We start from the raw sequence: 17,253 nt of genomic DNA, 5'->3' as shown, positions 1-17,253 counted from the left end.
GTTCTTCCAGGTCATCATAGACAGAAAGCAGCACCAGATCATCTTCTTCTTCTGTGTCAGATTTCTCTGAACCTTCCTCCAATTAACTGTCTAATTGAACATCCCTGTCTCTTATGGTCTTTGTTGCCAGCAAAGGTACGATTCTGCCGTTGGATTTGGTTTGCGGCGGAGATTTCCGCTGAAGTAGTGTACTCAAATCCACAGTTCTTAAATTGCGGAGGAAGTTTCTAGCTCCTCCACCACAAGCTTCTTTGTTAGAAATGTCATTTTCTGTTTTCTTAACCATGGGAGGTTTCACCCCATTAGTCTTGGGTGCTAATTTTATGGGGCCATGACCGTCCTTTGCAAAGATGGAGAAGTGTTCCGGGTTTCCCTTAGGTATTTCGGATGATTCCATCGGGGTAGTTTCTCTTGCTGAGGCCCTCTGCCAAAGTATTTGGTCGCTTGATGGAGGAGTTGCAGGCTCCACTCTTTTTGGGGGACGCTGTGTCAAATTGACCATTTATAGTCCACTACCAGATGGTCTCACAGGATCCCCCTCAGGCACTGGTTTACACCTGGGTCCAGTGGTGTTCTCCAGATTGGTTACTTCTGGGTCCATAGTATGAGACTGCTGTTGAGAAGATGGGGCAGCTATTAACGTAGGAGCTAAGGGGTTGACAGCTCCAAGGTCACCATGAGTTTTCATCAGGGCGATCGATTCTCTGAAGCATGCCAGAAATTATTTTTTATCTTCTCAGGCATCTTCTATCGGGTCGATGAGTGTTTTAATTATAACCCCCTCAGATTCCTTTTTCATAGATCTTTTTTCTCTGGAGGCCTCTATATAAGTTTGTATGAAAATTAACTTAGAATGCATCAGAGCGAGCAGCGTTCATTGATTCTTACAATCTTCGCTCAAGTTTTCATATAATTTTAGGAAGGGGGAAGAGGGCAATAGTGACCATGAATCCAATTGACATGTGTAGTTGTGTACATTGCTCCTCCCAACTTTGATGGGAGTTTGAAATAGGATAGGGCTGTTCGGCATACATGTTCAGTCAGGGCATATATCCCTCTTTGAGGCAGGCCGTGAGATCCATGGCCTTCCCCGTAGTCTGTTACTGAGTCTTCTGAGATTCAATCGATGTCACTAATTGAGGCAATGATTTTTTAGGCTCATAAGATTTTTTTTAATCCAACAACTTTTCACTATTTATGCCGGGTCCTCAGTTTTCTCCAGTATATTTTGGATTGAGAGGCCTCGATGATGGAGTTGTAGATGGTATATTTTGTTTCTTTAACGGAGCAATGCAGTCTCTGCGGTCCTCCTCTTCTGAGTCTGGCATACACCTTTTTTCTCCTCTGTCGTTGTTTCGCGTTAAGGGGCTCCTTGAAAGGAACCCAGTTGTATGTTCCACTGTCGCATCACAGTCTGTTCTTTTATCCATGTTAGGAGCTCGGCCCTCGTCCAAAGCACTAAGTAGGGGGTTTACGGCTGGCTCTTTTTGTCCAGATATTCCGAGGTCATCTCCCCATGTAGATCAGCCATCTCAAGGCACTTCGTTTTGCCTTCGGTTGTAATTTTCACAGGTGTTATATAAGGCAGCTGCGGGTGCATGGGGGCTGCTTCAAGGTCGTTAGACGAGCAGATAATTTCCAAATCCCCCCGTGTATCTAAAAATGTTATAGGTTGTTCTTCTATTGGAGCGCTGGTTTTTGACAATATATATGATTCAAAGACCCCATGCTGGGGCAGGCAGTGGTCAGATACAGCCAGTAGATCTGTATCTGAGGGGTTTGCCCAGACATCTCCTTTTTGGGTGGCATCCTTTATTGGCTCGGAAGCTGTCAAGGTTTTTTTTATTGGAGTGTCAGCGAATTGTCTTATTTTCGGACATCAATTTACTGCGCTGTTTTTGTTGCAGGAGTGCACTTGTTTTCCCTTTACGTGATCCTGCATCCATTTGAAGCAGAGTGGTCAGTATAGGGGCTTTCGGGAGGGTTTCTCCGGAGCCCGCAATGATTCAATCGACTGGCTCACCTGCCCCTGTCCTTTATCTCGGTCCTTTTCTTCAATAACACAATTACTAATAACAGGGACCTCCAAACCCTCAATCAAGCCAATCTCAGTCACAGACCCCGGCGGACCATCTATTGGAGGCTTCGCAGTCGGAAAGGCCCTAGGCGCCTGGCCGTCTTCTATGCTACTTTGTGAAGGCTGAGGGGAATTTGGAGGTAGCGTGTGCCGTTGGGGGGGGAGGAGTCCGAAAACTGGGAGGCTTGGATAGAGGTATTTACTGCCACTTGAGGATCACTCCGTTTTATATCGGTCCTCTTCCCCTTGCCCATGCCCGTACCAATGGCTGTAGCTCCTCCCCCCTTACCTTCACTTAGTAGCTTCAGTTGGCTATGAGTCCTTGAGAGAGCTCAAGCTCCTATCTCTTTCATCGCTGGGCGCTCTGGAATCTTCTTTTCTTCTGTTTGCACAAACTGACAAAGTTACAAGCCTTGCCGTACCGTGCGCTCCGTGTACTCCGGGACCCACTCCTCCCGCACTCGCTCTGCTTCTCTCAGGAGCCGGGGGTTTTGAGTGCTGGAAGTGAAGTTACGACTACCTTCAGGAAGCACAGCAACTGTAGAAAGACTGTGCAAAATAAACACACAGTAACACACTCCTCGCATAGAAATGTTATAGGAAATTGAATAACGTGTAATAGCAGCAAAAACCACAGCTAAAAGACCTACGTTTCTTTTTTAAAGTATATAACCAGAGTGGTTTTGATTAACAGTAGTGAGCGACCAATGCATTACAAAAGGAAGGCACATATACATAATTAATGTCACAACCTCCATGCTTCACTCCAATATACAGTGCACCATCTCGGACACACAGGGGTTAGCAATCCGGGTTTGTGAAATGGGCATCACGACACTTCATGAACATGAAGGCAAGAGGTCCTCCCAATTCACTGAACTTTCAGAGACTTCAAAGTGGTGGTAAAGAAAAACAGATTACGAAAACACACAACAGATGTCTTCCTCACAAATGCTGCACACTTATGGACCACTCCCCTCTGCCTTACTTCACAACATGCCAAACATTAGAAATGGCATTTAACACAAAGTACACAAACCAGATTTTGCTCTGCACCAAAACCCAAAAAAGGTATGTAAATTCACTTTCTATACCGGCTGCACACAACAAGGTCATACTAATGATGGATGGATGGATGGATGTCATGTAGGTACCCATAATAGGAAAAATGTAATGCTCCCCCAGACCACCATTTTTGTTTCGGCAAGGTGCACAGTGAATGAATTACAGGCTCTTAAAACATGCTGAATTTCCTGAGGTAGAGGAATGTAGAGTGCAATGATCAAAAGTGCTCTAACAAGCCAGAGAAGGGTCTGCCCAGTTTCTGCAGCCACTATAGCCACACAAAGGAGAGCTAATGCGATGAATTGAATTCTCTCAAGATGAAAGTCAAAAGAACATGTAAAAGGGACACAAATGCGACATTGAGAAATCTAGGCATTCAAAAATGTGCCAAAGAGTATACCATGGGTCTACAATTGTGCAAATCTTTGCAAAATGGCAGTCTTCAAATGTAGTTTTATAGTCCAAACAAAGGGGCTGCAATTTGAGATGGTTCAAGCTGGGACAAAAGTTATATATGAATTGGAAACACAGGCCTTAAAAACAGAAATAGTCTAAAAATCTAAGAAATTCTTGATTTTACAATTCAAGTGAAAAATACGGAAGAAAGCGACAAAGAAATTGTCAGTAATGAAGGGACTATATGGCAATCGGATGCATTAAAAGGGTGCATACATGCTGAGAGAGGAAACAAGAATCATAAAAAGAATTGCCTGGACTACAGAACTTGTGCCATAGGCAGCCAATGTAGGGTGGATATATTTAATGAGCAGCTATAGCCACTGAAATATGGCAAAAAAAGTTTAAAAAAGGTACTACTATTCAATGAAGACACTCACTCATGCCCACAGTTCTACTAATGCACACACGGCACACCGTTTTTTCCTCACCAATCGCTAGTGTAGAATTTAATGCCTGCTGAAAAAGAGTTAAATGCATGCCCAATACCAAACTGAGTATTATGGAAGGTATTGATGAAAAAGAAAAATGGCACTTTGGGCTTCGGGTGATTCTACACTGCATAAAATACGCAAATTGGTTCATGATGTCTTCCACCGAGATCTCCAAAGTATATCACAACAATTTGCCCAGGAACACCGACTTCTAATAAAGCAATGATTTTTACACAGGTGCATACATCAGTGCGAGGCAAATCGCTTGAACTTTTTCAATAATTCGTAGTCTTTCATCAACAATCAATGGTTAATGAGCTTAAGTTGTCGCACAATGGCTCAACACAAGTTTTTAATTCTACCATGTAGTAGTTCAAAAAACGGCTAAGATGTATGTTGAAATATACTGGAGAAACAGCTGAAAATGCGAACATTTCAGACGACCCAAAAATTAGATGCCTACAGTTTCTCCTTTTTGGTCAGTCAACAATGTACCAGCATAACACAGGAGCCATAATTAGAGGCACACAGAATACTTGCAAAAGATGCTTTACGTTTACCCATTTTCCATGGCTTAATCATGAGCAAACTGATTGCACAAGACATTCCAATAAGAACACATTTCAATCAAAAACTCACTACAATTCACATTAACTTTACTCTTAACAAGGTGTACATTTATTTTAACAGTTCCTTACCAACTGAAACAAGTTATAAAAGATTTCATGTTTACTAATGCTCAACAGCAAGGCATTAAATTTGTTTCTAGCAAGATTCAGGTCATATAGTGTGATTTCAGTCTTTCACTTGTTAGAATATTTTCTTGTAGAAAGACACCAAAACACAAAGGCTCTTGAAGACCATCTTACAATCCTATATACACATAAGAACATATAACTCTGGACCATATAATGAGAAAAGAATGTAAAACAATTGCTTCCATTTATTTTACGTTTCGATTATGGGCATTTGTCATTTCTTTGCTTTAACATTTCTAATAATTTATCATTAAATTATATCCAATAGACGTATCAGTGATAGCATCAATGGTTGACTATTCCCCCACATACATCGTGTCCGTAAACTTTCTCTATTAAGCTTGGATTTGCTTACTAAGTATCTATCAAATATCTTCATACAAATGTTCTCAAAATGTGTACAATATATGGTCAAATGTTTAAGAGTTTCTAACTCTTTTGTATCAGTACAAAAACGACAGACCATTTTCACTATTTACTTCATCACGGTGCCAATATTGGATGCGCTCATTTGTTGACAATTGATTAAGCTTAAAGCGCATGTACAACATTCTTGCCTTGTCACATGGAAACTTAAGTAAATATGGGGCTCTGTCTCATCGTTTCCTAACAAACTTAGCATATTCAATATAGTAGTTATACCCAGAGTTTTTCTCTGTAAGCATACACCAGTCAAAATCCAGATTTTTCCGCTTCACACTGGGTAATAGAGCACATAAATCTTTTGGGGTTACATTTATCCTCAATAAAAGGTTCTTTATTCTTTCCACAAAGCTCACTATTGAGGGCGGGTTGGCATCAATGACCATTTGGCGCAGATCTTTATAGATCGAGTTCCTAGGAGGATTTATAATTTTCGCATAATTAGTCATCATCCGCCAATGCCACTTTGATGAGAGTGATGACAGACCAAGTTCATGGCAGAGTATTGAATTCGGTAATAATGATGCTAGTCCCAGGGTATATTTCCATATCTTACCCTGCAAAGTATCCAGGAGAGTATCTATCTCAAGTAAGCACATATCCAAGCCATATAGTATTATAGCCTCTACCTTTAAAACATAAAATTGAATGATTGTAAGAAGCGAAAATGTACAATATCTTCTGTAAATTAGCTTAATTTGGGACATCAGAGGTTTCATTTTCAAATTCAAAGAATCGTTCCACATTGCCAACGAATTTGTATCTGTGAGGGTGTACCGTAAAGAAAGCACACGCTCAATTTGTGTCTCTTCAATAAACCTACGTATTTTTCTTTTCTTATTTGAGTGCGTGATTTTGATGGATTTGCATGCAGATTATACTTATTCGCAAATAATGCAAACAAATACAATTTATTTTTAAGGCCAAAGGGCGTCCTATCAAAATAAATTAAGCCGTCTGCAAAAGCCATCCAATTAAGTAATAAGTTGCCCAATCCAACAGGGAAAATATTCTCCTGATTCCATAGATTATCTAAATCACACATGTATAAATAAAACAGGACTGCTGCTACTTTGCCTTCTAATAATGTAGAGTAGTGCAGGTTGCCACAAATCCAGATGTTTGCACCCAACATGCGTAACAATATCTGTATTTTCCTAGCACAGTTTAGTTCTAAACTCACGGAAGGTCAGCATATAATAGTAACAGTAAACTTGAATTAAAGAAGGCACATATACCATAAATAGGTCAGAAAACTATATGCTGTAACTTTTAGTTGCTTACTGCATATCAGATACCGGCATCACTTAAGCTACGTGAGACCTCAATGGGCATAAGTCAATTTACTAATACAACATAGAGAGCTATACCGGAAAGGTGGACACACGTAGTGAAAAAACCAAAGCACCTCACCTTAAAAAGGGGCCGAGCATGCAAGCCTATTGCAGCAAGCAATAAGCAAGCAGGAGATTCACTCCCTGAGAACGCTCTGCTTGCTCGACGAAAATGCAACAATCAGTCGCACGTCGTCAGCACGCATATAATACGTAGCATATGGCCCAATTAATCTTACAACATGCTTTACCAAGCACAGCTACAAGGGATGTTCGATAGAAGCCTAGCAACTGTCAACAGTCCCCAGGCCAATCCGGCACTTCCAGGGCACATCACATAGGCACACGCACATGGGCGCGCGCACGTGCCATTAAGTAGGAAGTTGCTTGTAAGGGTGCGTGGCCTACAAAACAGAGCAAATAAAGCGTGTTAATATGCTACAGAAGTCATATATTTAGCTATAAGTAATAAGGAGGGATAACAGCAGTGTAATAGTCCACTTTACTTGACACACCACTGTTGCAGAATATTGTGGTATTGTGGCTGCACAGCTGATGATACAAGTCCGACAGCAGGATCAGGCGTATCAGGCACTTCCAGGGCACTTCACATGGACGTGCGCACGCGTGTCTTTAGGTAGGAAGTTGCTTGTAACGGGGCGTGGCTTGACACACCACTGTTGCAGAATATTGTGGTATCGTGGATGCACAGCTGATGATACAAGTCCGACAGCAGGTTCTCTGCATTAGCCAAGTCAGGAGTGCTTGCATAGCTCCACATTTCTGCCCCAAAGCAGGCAAGCATAAAAGCCTGTTTCCTGTATAACTCAATTGCAGCAGAAGTAGCTCTCCTGCCATGACGATTGAAGAAGCTCAGTATCCCATCACAACACTTTGACAGATTGGTGCCAGCTTTGTCAATTTTGCAGGACCAAACCCCATTCTCATTAAACCGAACCCCCAAATAGTCATTAACCTGTACCTGCTGAAGCACACTACCTTCAACTCTAACAGTTACCTGTTGTTGTTTGGAGAACTTGTATCTAAATACCAAGGATTTCGTTTTCCCTATATTGTAGGTAAGTTAAAGGTCACCACACTTTTTCATGAAAGATGCCAAAGTTGCCGTAATACCCTGTGGCGAAGTAGATAACAATACGGCATTGCCCGCAAAAAAGAGAGCCAGAGGTTTTTCTGTGCCCAATTTGGGGGATCCAAACATTCTTCAAGAATTATCCTGACCACTTCATCAATAGAAACACTAAACAGGAGGGGGGCAAGGACGCACCACTGCCTAACCACCCAGTCACTTCAAAATGTGATGTCTTCCCCGCCAAGCCATAGTGAACCACAGCTTTGTTGTTATTATATAAGGATTTTACAATTAGCAGCAGCTTAGATAGCATATTCCTACTATATAAGGTCTTCAAATTAAATCCTGTGGGACTACATCAAAGGCAGTTTTGAGTTCGACCAAAATAGTATATGAATTCATCTTCCCCAAAACTGTATACTTTTGCAGCAATGCAAACAGTCAGAAACTCTTTACCTTTCTGGAATCCTGCCTGCATTGGGTGGATTATACTATAATCATCAACCCAAGATTGTATGTGTTGTAAGATTACCTTGGCAAAAACGTTGCCAGTTGTATCCAGCAGGGATATTGGCCGAATGTTCTCTTCTGTCCTTTTTATATATTGTAACGATTACAGCATTTTGCCAAGAGGTGGGAACGATGTTAAGGTTGATACATGACGTAAATAATTTCAAAGGGCGGGGGCCCAAATCAGGATCTCATCCTTAAAGATGTTACCAGGGATACAGTCAGGCCCCGAGGCTTTCCCCCATTTTTGAGCTCTAATAGAAGTGACAATTTTGTCATATGGTAAATACAGGGCATCCTCCCCCAAGGGTGTGTCCTAACTAAACTCAGTTGATATTAATTCCAGTGTGCCCGAAAACAATTCCCTGGTATAAAAAGACTTGAAAAATGGCCACATCATTAATCTGGTGTAATACGACTTCCAAGATCAGGGGCCCCATTTACATCAGTACCAGTGACCAATTTCCAGAAGGTGACGGTGTCTCCCCTTTTGCAAGCTGTTAGATTGTGCCATTCTGTATTTAAATACCTTTCTTGCTATTCAACAGTAAGTGTTTTGCGGTGGAACATTCATGATCATACCAAACAGTTTTAGTTATGGCCTGCTTTTTAACCACTGACCTGGCATTTGTTACAAATGGCTGTATGTTGCGCACTAACTTTCCAAACTCTCCTAAATCATTATCAGACACCACCTGATTGCAAATATTTGTCAAATTTGGTAAGATCGCCTCATAAAGTATTGGTTCACTATCGCGTTCCACCATCTTGGCCCACTTGCCCGTTCTTTGTACACAGGGCTCAAGTCGAGGGTATACGCGGGGGGACGGAGTCCACCCACTTTATTCAGAGGGTGGACTCAATCCCCCCTGGCTAAAAGAGACACATTGGCTGTCTTCTTCGAATTTATGAATTAAAGGCGACTTTGGGGATCAAACCTGCAATTGTCAGCTGTGCAGGTCGGACACTTCACCTCTGCACTACATAACATGATGAAAAATAAACAACTAAAGGTGAAACGTCCCATTCCGGTACTGCAAGTCCCATGGAAAACATTTGTATTGGTTCTTGGAGTTTAAAACATGCACACCTTTTAACGTTTTCAAAAACACTATTACAAGAAAAGATTCTCTCTAGGTTTTGTGTGTGTTGATTTTATGAAAGGCATTCGTCCTGTGCAATTTGGGGAGGTTGTGCAAAGCCAATTTAATGAAATGTGCCTATTTTGCCTTGATATTCTAATTTCTGGCGACGTCACACCCCATTGTGTTTGTTAATGAGTCCCCCCACTTACATTTTTAGGACTTGACCCCTGTTTGTACATGACCTTTGATAGAAATGGCCTGGACACACTGTGGTTCCCTACTGGTTCCCAGATATATCTCAGGCAAAATCAAGGTGATCGTTAATGCCTTATGATCACTTTAATGCTTACTTCAAAGTGGACCACCCAGCCCCAAACTCTGGTTGAAATAAGGACGTAATCTATAAGAGAGAATAATTTTGGGCCTGTAAAGGTTTTCTAGCAGGCTGGTCACTCCAAAAACTTTGTTCTAATGAATATAGAGCGCAAGCAGAGTCAACCGCAAATTTGTGAGCCTTTGTTGCTCTGTGCATGCTAATGGGGGAATATCCCAAGCCGCGTACTGACCCCCCCCCGGACCGTCTAGCTCCAACAAAGGCTCAAACTAAGGTAAAATCCCCAACTACCACTATACGTGCATCATACAAAGCTCGTCCTTCGCTTTCTCCTATCAAATCAACCATCAGATCAATAGTGGCCATCGAGTTTGACCTACTGTACACATTGAAGAACAAAAGGTGGAGTCCTTCCAGAATCTTGGCCACAATCATTTGTAAATCCATTGAAACTGTTACCTGTGCGGCCAATTTCCAGTTCAAGGATGGATCAAACCATGCAGTCAAACCTCCACTCAGTCTCCCCTTAGGTCCCTTCAGTGCTGGAATATGGAAGGATTGGTATCCCTGAAGGTCGGACAGACCCACAGCCCAGTCTCCTGGAGAAAGATGATTTGACATTGTCTTATGAAGTAAGTCCAACTGGGCTCCTGGAGGTGTTTACAAACTTCTGCTATATTGCAAGAAAGAACTTTACATGTGGGAGTCATGATGGAACTAATGACACTCCCGGTATGTCAATCGACACCCTCAAGTCTCTCTTCTTTATTTGGTGGCAGGTGTTCCCCTGAACCTGTTTCTCGAGTATGGATATATGAACAATATGCATAGCATACCAAAGGAAGCCGATAACTGTTTTATAGCAAAGGCTCTACCTGTACTTACTGTAAATTAAAAGAAAGGGGGAAATGATTTTAGTAGTGTAGTCAAAGCTTCGTCTACACTAAAGTGTGGAACTTGCTTTGCTACTCAAACTACAACACTACCCGCCATATACAGAGGGACGGGGGTTGTTTAGACACTAGACTGCAACATAATTAATCACAACTCAAAGGGAGGACCCACTTCATGTCTCAGGCTACAACAGTGATAGTCATTCACTACAATAAAAAAGGAACCCACTTTATGTCTCATGTTACTAGTGTACTAGTCATATATGAAAGAGGAGATTTTGATCTCAGGCAAGGACATGATTGCTTGTCATACACTAAAGGAAAAGTGTACCCAATTCATATTTCAGGCTGTGTCTATGCTCACTTCTACTACGAAGTAAAGGAGAAACCTGTTTTATGTCTCATACTAGTACACTGTTTCCAGTGCACTAAAGCTACAAAAGTGCTTGTCAAGCTATAACGTAAAGGGTCAACCCACATATTCTCGCAGGCTGTGATAGAGCTAGCCATACACTACATAAAAGGAAAGCAGCACACCTTTTTTTACAAGACTGCTGCATTGATCGTCATTAATAGTGACAGCCACTATCAGCATATATGTGTGATCACTGTATGTTAAACTAAAGTAAATAATCCTCGTCTGTGGTGGGGGTCACCGTCAGGGATGTCATTTGTAGGGGGGCAAGGGGTACCCGCTGATACCCCTGCTAACTCCCTTGGTACCCCAGGCTCAAACTGAAAGTAAAGAAGGCTTTGATAAGTGTCTTGTTTACTTTCATCAGTCCCAACCAATTCTCCTTACCCCTACCCCCTTTGCAAAATCCCATTTGAGGCTGTACCATACATATGGGGATGGAAAGGTGGCGGAGGAGGGGAGGGTGTATGGTGATCAGACAAGTGGGTGGCTTGAGCCTATGGCTTGGTATATGATGGCAGTAACTGGGTACTTGACGCAACACGTTGAATACGACCATCCTGCCATGCCTATACAATTTAAACTGGCATTACTGCAGCATTTAAGGCTGTGCTTAGTATTTGATGGCAGCTACGGGATATGTTAAGCATAACAGGACGTGCATGGCGTTACTGAAGCATTTTAGGCAACGCTTGCAATACGATCACATTCACTAGACAGCTGGGGCATTAACTGGCATTGGACAGCATCACTACACTTGAGGCTGCACTTGAAATGCTACTGCGGCAAATTGACCTGTGCGACATTAGCTGTGCTTGGATGGCATTAGTGGAGCATTTGACGCCAAGCTTGAAATAAGATGCCTGCCAGCCACTGTGCATGGGACGCATTAGAGGGCAATACATTTAAAGCTATGCTTGTGGCAGCAACTGAATATGTCAAGCAATAATTGGACTTTGGTGGAATTTCTAAGGCATTAGAGGCTATGTTTGGCAGATGATGGCAGCAGCTAGACATGTGAGACATTAGCTGGCATTGGATGGCATTACTTGCACATTTGAGGCTGTACTTGACATACAATCGCAGTAACTGTGAGCTTGTACATTACGTATGTTTGCTTAACTTTTATATTAAACACTGACACTCTATGGCATTACTGGGTTACTGAGGTGCTTGACCTATAATGGTTGCAACTGGGCATATAAGGATACACGTTACATACTGTGGATATACAAAGTAAAGCAGGCACTGTATGGCATTACAAGTTGCACTTGGCATTTGAGTGCGATATCTGCGTGAGGCAGCATCTTGCATGTGGTGACGTGGCAATGCACCCGAGGCCTTGGATGGCAGTACTGGAATATTTCAGGTTGTCCTTGGCATATTATAAAGGAAAGGGACATATGCAGCATCAACCTGACTTCCATGGCATGACGACTGGGGCATTTGAGGCTAATATTAGCATAAAATGGCAGACAAAGGACATGACAGTATTAATATAATACGTATGGAGGCTTTACTGTGTATAAGCACTGAATGGCATAATCTTATTGGGTACCATTTTTTAGTCTGTGCTTGCTAAATGATATCAGATTCTGGGTTTGTCAAAATATATCTTGGATATTATGACAATGGGAGGTTATAACTGGCATATATGATGGCAGGAGGCTACTTGTGGCACTTGTCACAGCACGTAGGAATATGGAGCTTTGTTTAGCATATGGCTATATCTAGTATGTGGCGCTACAACTGTCATAGGATGGCATTATATTGTCATAAACGACTGCACTGTCATTTGAAGGCAGTGACCATGGGCTATTCTGGTTTTAGCTGCACTCCTGTCAGTCAATTAACTTTATTTCGGATAAAATCTATCTATCTCTGAAAGTGAAAAACATCAACGACAGTAAATGTACAAATAAATACATTGATTACTCGTTGACAGCAAAAGTGCAATGAAACAGAATTTAACCAACGATCAATAAAATAATATAAACACGAAACTAAAACAATTTCATCAGCATCTATCAGTGTTTCGGTGCGCGTTGAAGATAGGAGTAAAGTTCAGGCCACAAACTGAGTATTTGCTAGGAGTAAAAATTACAACGCCAGTCTACATCGAGTGAAGTTGTGCATTCAGATTTTTAACGTGCTTTGCCTAGTAAAAGCGTACGCGGCACAGAAAAATTGTTAGTGCAACATGTCTTCGCAGGGGCATTGCAGAGTGAGCAAGACATCATCCCATCGAAATCAGAGGACCACTTTCCAGGGACTGCCCTGACAGGTAATACATTGAGCCTTGTCCTCGTATTGAAGCAAAATTCATATATGAGGTAGTACCAGAGCAAATCAATTGGCATTCTGCCCGAGGTGAGGATGTGTGCACAATTCGAAGGCCTGCCACTTCTCTCTACTCGAGTTGCACATTTAGCAATAGGTCCAACCAAGTTCTACACCAATATCTTCCTATGAGCCATTGATATGGCTAATGGGTCGGTAAAGCAGGCAATAATAAAATTGGCAATTCTGGAAGGCCTTCCGGCGACTACCCTGGCACCCGAGATGTGTCCTGCATGCAGCAGCACAACTAATTAAAAGGACTCCCCAAATTCAACCACATCACCCGGAGCCTTATCAGACTGCACTGGCACCCGCTGCAAGCCCGCATCACCTTCAAATCCTGTTTCATCATCTACTCGTCTGTCCCCTGAAGTCCCCAAGCCAACTCACTGAGAAACCCAGCATCTTCTGAGGCCTGTGATCCACCAGAAGTAAAGACATTTGCAGACTTGAAATAATCTGGTGTAGGAAGCAAATTACCAGAAGACAGGTCTTCTCCATCTATGCCCCAAGATTCTGGAACCTCCGCCGTATCAACATCAGACTTTCCCCATCACTTCTACAGTTCAGGAAAGAGCTCAAGACCTTCCTCTTCAAGAAATGGCTCCTCCCTAACATCTAGGTCCACAAACTCTCCACTCCCCACCCTACCCGAGACTCAGTGATCTGCTCCTCACTCCTTCCTCCCCTGGTTGCTTACAGATCCCCTGATGCCAGTTGCCTGCCCTCTCCTGTTATCTTCATGCTCCTTTTTGCTCTACTTCCCTCACTGTGTTTTCCCCCGTATGATTGTAAAGCGCTCAGTTGCTTCTCGAAGCTAGGTCTGCGCTCAATAAATACCATAATAATTATAAAAGAGAAATATATTTTTCATATACATAATCCAAGGGATCAGTAAATAATTTGCTGCTCGTGAAAGAATGTGTGAGAAAAGCAAACATGTAAGGGTCTCTTGCTCATTAGACCAAGCCCTTAGCCAAAGCTTAACTGGTTATATCCTTATCTCATCTGCAAGGCATTTCAAACAGTTTGCTATGAACAGCAAATCAGGGGCCGAATTAGGGAGACCAAGTAAAAATGGTTGAAAAACGATTTTATTCAGTTTTCTAAGCTAGTTATGACCGCTATTGCAAAGATGCCCGTGCCATAGGTTGCTACAGCTTATGCCTTGGCCAAATAGACTCTAAACAGCAATTCGAGTGGCTGTGATTTGAAGTCCTTGGCAAATCGCAGCACACCACCTAATTTCCAGATGGTCTATGTGTTTTGTGCCTTTTAGTTTTGATGTAAATAGAAGGCCCAAGTAATCATAGTTGGAACAGATTCGAATTATGTCCCCACCAGCTCTAAAAGGGGCTACTTTTGGCTCCTTATGACCCAACTGACACACTCCTATCATATCATGAACCCATCAATAGCATACCAAGACAGCACCCCATTAACAGCATGGTTAGTACAAAAAACCCTTTTTTGTACTGATTTATTGTATTCCTCATAAGCTTAAGCTTTCTTTACACCTGGACATCACTTTCTGTGATGTCATAAGGGACAACACCCTTATGAAGTCACTTCCTGTGATGCAATCCGAGACAAAGGTCACTTACTTTATTTGGCGATATTTATTTATTTTTACATTTATAAAGAAACGTGCAAAGCCCACAGGAATCTAGGAGCTGGTTACAGAAAGGAGGACAGTTGTCGCTGGGCTACAGGGTAGGAGAGCACACAGGAGGGAGCGTGTCAGTTGCAGAGGTAGGTTTTATAGTTCTTCCTGAAGCAGTTGTAGGAGGGTTGGCCTTCCAGGTGCGGGGGGTAGCGTATTTCAGAGGGCGAAGGCCCCACCTGGAAGCTGGAGCCCCCCAATCTTTTCCAGTGGAATCTGGGTATGGTAAGACGATGTATGTAAGCTGATCTTAGTGGCCTCGACGAGGAGTGCTTCTTGATTTTCTGGGAGAGATATGGAGGAGTGTCATTCGATAGGCATCTGAGGGTGATGGACAAGATCTTAAACTTCATTCTGTCCTTGACCGGGAGCCAGTGGGAAGATTTTCTAGTTTGCAAGATGTGAACCTGCCTGCCAATGTCTAGGGCCACCTGAAGGCATCGTTTTGTATGATTTGTAGTTTGTGTATGTTTTTCCGGAGGTGCCACACAGGAGAGTTACACAATAATCGAGTTTGGATCCTATGAAGGCACGTGTCATTTCAAGCCGGTTCTTGGTGGACAGGAAGTGTTTGCTGGCATTAATGAGCTTAGGAACAAAACATGCACAGACTGTTGCCAGTCGGTAACCCTGTACTGCACTCCTAGTGGGAATGATATCCCAATTAGTGATTAGGCCTGACTGAGACCAAAGTACTCCCAGATGGGAGTAGTTGTTCAGCAAGGCACATTTTCAACAATTTCAAAGAAAAGCGGTCAGCTTAATCAAGTGTTTCAAGTATTGAAGTGTTAAAGTGGTTCACCTGGTACATCCAGCTCTATCTCGCTGTAGGCCCCCAGTCAACAAACAATCCGGCTGGGAGCAAACACAGTTAACAGGCTGACCTGGGTGACATTAAGTCATATCATTCACATTGAAAACAAATTCAACTTCCCACACTTCAAAGTATAAGAGATGGGAGGATCAATAAATTCAATTCCCAAGATAGTATATCTAAGTAAGTTTATAATTCACAAACAAAGGACAACATTTCAGTTGCACTGGACAGAATGCTCTCTGACAAGAACATATATTGTAGGTAACAAAGGTAGGGTACACTTTTTAGCAGTATAATATGAAGTCATTCATATACAAAACAGAACAAAAACAGTTGTCCAATTTCAATTTTCCCGCTTCTGAGCCATCACATTCATTCAGCTCAGAAGTTCTAAAGACACACCTATTGAGTTGTCAGTGCCAACGCGTTTCGGATTGTACGAAATCCATCTTCAGGGCGGGATGTGTTTTGGATTCAACAAGATTCAAAATTCAGTGGGATTTCCTGAGGGTATAAGGATACACTAATTAGCTTCATGGGGAGTTTGGAGAAACTAAAAATGAGTATCTCACAGAGGTAGAGATAAACTAACCTGCTTTCCTTGGTACCCATAAAGAATTCATGGCCACCTGTGTAGTTAAAATGACATGACAAAAACAGCTTGTCAGGATCAGATCATTGGTGAGGGATCAAAATCTCAAATTTTGTGAATATAATTTCATCGTGACTCACCCGGTCGGAAGACTCAAGATGTCTCGCCGGGGGTAGTGGCTGTATCAGGCTGTGGCTTCAACAATGAGTGACTGTAAGTATGAAGAATGGAGTGGGGATAACTTCAATGCATACGTACTCCTACTGAATGGCTATTAGTGCCGTTGGATGAGAGGTGAAAAGTCACCCCTGTTTACTAATTAACTGTTGGTAACATATTTGCTCAAACATTACTCGTACTCGCTTCCGTTGTCCTTTAACTTACTTGTGAGAAAGATCGCCTGTAGGACGCTGAACGAAGCCGCCCGCCTCGAGGACGCGCCGCACAGCCTACCAAAGCCAAATCCGTTGCCGCGCACGCGCGTCCCCTCCCTGGCCGCCATCTTTGTATTGGAAGATCAACAGAATGTTTCTACTCAGGGCTGTCGTGGAGTTGCGCGAGCGCGTCCCAGCTGCCGTTGCTAAGGACGCACTCGGAGCATGTGCCACGTTGCCATTGGATTTGTCAGTTGTTTTGCTTCGCTCGGACTAGTACGTACATAGGTGGGATTCATAACATTGTCCGGTTGTGGATGGGAGTATTTCCGCCTGTTCGGGTGAAGTCAAATTGAATTGATTAGTTTAGCGGGGGAGGGGCACTACAGCAGTTAGAAAACTGCTTCGTGCCCCTACCCACCGCTAAAATACTGCAGAGTGACAGTCAAATTGAGTGGGTCGATCCTAAGGCAATAGCCCGCATCGTCCCCACACGGACTGTCAGTCTAGTTGTCATCCTAGCAAGTTAGGGCGTGGTCTAAATCATCGTTATTTGTGCACTGTTCGCCCATTTTTATAAAGGCAAAAAT

The 17,253-nt window shown here is 42.6% G+C and overlaps 1 protein-coding gene across 5 annotated transcripts in view; it reads right to left on the bottom strand.

Annotated features, from left to right (window-relative positions):
- MFSD6 (major facilitator superfamily domain containing 6) overlaps positions 1 to 17,253 on the bottom strand; it is a 598,811-nt gene that overhangs the window by 551,317 nt on the left and 30,241 nt on the right. The window contains exon 1 of one of the 5 annotated variants that reach the window (XM_069615670.1): positions 10,029 to 10,050. The exons of the other annotated variants lie outside the window; for them this stretch is intronic. The gene's annotated coding sequence lies outside the window, so the exon portion shown is untranslated. Of the gene's footprint in view, positions 1 to 10,028; positions 10,051 to 17,253 lie in introns of those variants that run through there. 5 annotated transcript variants of the gene reach the window in all.

This window comes from Ambystoma mexicanum, chromosome 9 (assembly GCF_040938575.1).
Source record: "Ambystoma mexicanum isolate Mex_15411 chromosome 9, UKY_AmexF1_1, whole genome shotgun sequence".
In the NCBI taxonomy this organism is placed as follows: Eukaryota; Metazoa; Chordata; class Amphibia; order Caudata; family Ambystomatidae; genus Ambystoma; species Ambystoma mexicanum.
Note: the sequence above shows the minus strand (reverse complement) of the source record. Positions and strands in the feature narration are given on the sequence as shown.